Source organism: Saccostrea echinata, unplaced genomic scaffold (genome assembly GCF_033153115.1).
Source record: "Saccostrea echinata isolate AGI-Se365-2 ecotype Australia unplaced genomic scaffold, CSIRO_AGI_Sech_v1 ptg000051l, whole genome shotgun sequence".
Classification (NCBI taxonomy): Eukaryota; Metazoa; Mollusca; class Bivalvia; order Ostreida; family Ostreidae; genus Saccostrea; species Saccostrea echinata.
Genome location: NW_026889800.1, coordinates 4,377,589 through 4,380,532, shown reverse-complemented (window position 1 = coordinate 4,380,532; position 2,944 = coordinate 4,377,589). Strand labels below are relative to the sequence as shown.

At 34.0% G+C, this 2,944-nt stretch overlaps 1 long non-coding RNA gene across 1 annotated transcript; it reads right to left on the bottom strand.

The window, feature by feature from the left end:
• Positions 1-381: 381 nt before the first annotated feature.
• Positions 382-2,739, bottom strand: LOC133203589 (uncharacterized). Its single transcript, XR_009723420.1, has 4 exons — positions 2,680-2,739; positions 2,513-2,539; positions 1,345-1,639; positions 382-560 (listed from the first exon to the last, which is right to left on the bottom strand). It is a non-coding gene; the product is annotated as an uncharacterized LOC133203589 (long non-coding RNA).
• Positions 2,740-2,944: the final 205 nt, after the last annotated feature.

Genomic DNA, 2,944 nt, shown 5'->3' with positions numbered 1-2,944 from the left:
ACCTCTGCATAGGCTGTTGTAGATATGGGAGTCCTTAACCTAACTGCGGTGTTCTTATTACTGAAGTGTCGAAAACATTAATTAGCTTTGATATCTATTGTGTAGTATATTATGGCAAAATTATTGGGGCCTGTGTTTCGACTTTTTGAAAGTTTGGCCAACTAAATAACAAAATCATTTCCAACATGCCATACACACTTTAACATGTTACTTTCTGTCTTTCACAGTCAAATATTAAGCCAATTGCGATAAACAGTTTCAATATCCTGAGTTGGATTTCAAATATATAGCTCAAAAAACCATCTTCGTTATTAATGAATCTAGAGCAATGAGATAGTTCTCTTGCAAGCTTCCCAAATATTCAAAATGAAACAATCAAAATGTTCTCATTACTTGTTTTAATGTAGTGACACTAAGAACACAATTTCAGACTTGAGTTTCTTAGTTACTCCATATCTTCATCTATCCTGGCCTCCTCATGTCTTCAATCTCTCTTTGGTCTTCCTCATTCAGACCTCTTCCGATTTCCTCATACAGATCTCTTCCGCGAAAGCGTCTCTCTGTCAAATGAAATGCTTTATATTGAACTTATCTTTTAAATGCTCTAAAAAAGCGTAGGTTCCTGTAATTGTTCAAGTGATAGATCAATTTAATCATTGCAATTTATCTATGACACCAATTGTAAGGAGGATTGATTGTATGTTGTTTTACGTCCCATTCGAGAATTTTTCACTCATATAGAGACGTCACCATATACCGGTGAAGGGCTTTAAATTTTGAACTTTAATCGGCACTCAGGGCCATAGAGCAGTGAGGGATCTTTTCTTGCCAACGCCTACCGTGACATAGGGCCTCAGTTTTTTAAGGTCTTATCCGAAGGGCCCGCAACTTCCACTTCAAAGTGGCGAGCGCATGGCGAAGGAACAGTTGCTGCCCATTTTTTATCGACTTATGTCAGTCGCGGCCGAGATTCGAACTCACGACCTCCCGATCACAGAGCGAGCGCTCTACCGACTGAGCTACCATGAACGGTAATTGTAAATAGGAAAGAATTTAAATAGTCATATTTATAACTTCGCAGTCCTACAGAAAGAACCACTTCTTTGGTGCTGAATCGTAATGTGCAGTTGTCGGAGGTAGTTTTTTTTTTTCAACAATTCTTTTTGACCAAAAAAAAAAAAAAAAAAAAAAAAAAAAAAAAAAAAAAAAATAAAAAAAAAAAAAAACAACAACAACAAACAAACAAACAAACAAAACAAAACCTCTTGATACAATTATACCGAGGAGAGAATTGCACTTACTTCGATATGTAATCGACTTTCTTTGTGAAGAAACCTTACTTACTTTTGCAATAAAACTTCACTCTTAGGTATTTGTAGGTTCCTTTACATGGATCTCCAAATACGGAATTGCTGGCTTTAATGGAGCATCTACTTTTCCCGTGGCATAATTTTTTTTACTACAAACAGGGATTTTCTGGATCTACAAGTTGTGCTCCAATGACTAGTATACTTTCTTGAACAGGTTCTCGAGTTTTGTCGGCCATACGTAGCAGAGTGCACTAGAATGGACCGATGTCCTCCGCAATTCAATTTCATTAGGCGATGTTCACATACTGTTGCCGTGTGTACATACCTTCCTGTTATTTTAATAAAATTATGCAATGAAAACATCTAACAGAATTATATCAATTCTTTAATTATCTAAACAAAATAGTAATTGCAAGTTTTCCATAATTTCTGCAACAATAAAATATTTTTTCCTTCTCGAACAATATCCCATCCTTTTTTCATTGACCTTGACTATTCTAAGGCGTCGTGGAATCTGGGTATAACTTTCATTTATAAACCACAAAATTTTGACTTCTTCTTTGAAACTTAATTTTTAATTTCCAATTTTGATTTTCCACTTGCTGATACAGTGTATATAATTTTATCAGTTTTGGAATATAATTTATGTAAATGGTAAAAAAGAGGAGCCAGTAATATTGGTCAACATATTAGCTATTAACTAGGAAGAAGTATAAGTGTAATTACGAATACTTAATTTTATACTGACAACCACATATTATCTGACCCCTGTGGATTTTCAGAAGATATGATGCTCAAATAAAAAGTTCCTCCTTTAACAAAGCTATTCCATACGATCTTAAACTTATTTTTGCAGGTACATGAGTTCATATACTAGTATTCAGTTCTTTGCCTGAATCCACTTAAGGTGAAAAATAGACTATTGTAAAAAAAAAAAAGGTAAAGATCAAGCTTAAAAAAATACATTACAAATATGTAAACAGGGCATAAAACACGGACCCCCGGAAATTCCAGAGGTGGGAACAGGAGCCTAGGAGGAGTGAGCACCTTTTGTCGACCTGTCACACCCGTAATTAGCCCTATGTACTGATCAGGAAGACGGATTAATCTATCGAAGAAAGTATAACTTAAAAAAAATAACCTGGTATAGAAAAATTACATATTTTCTTCCATAAATATTTAAAATGATTAATAATACTCACTTCTTCTCCACCAGAAACCATCAGTATCTTGAAATATTAAAAGATAATTAAAGTAAATAAAACATACGGAAATTACTTAGAATAACAAGATACACAGTGAATGTTTTACCTCGTATAATTTATGTGAGTTTTTCTTTTCATACACTAGAGACATTAAATTGTAGTACCTTGTATTACAAGAACCACAGCTAGCAGAACCAAGATCTTCCACATTTTTTCTTCTGTGTGTTCGAATGAAACATTTATGTCAATCTTATCATATTTATATAATATTTTCCCTGTAATCGATGTCCGGTCAATTTATGGAAATTTACGAAACATGTGATGGCACAGTGTTAATTAACTTTAGAATTCTTTGAAGAATCATTGAACCATTTGTCGATCGACCAGTAGCTAATAATGAAGAGAACATCTGCAGTAATTTTCTGTATG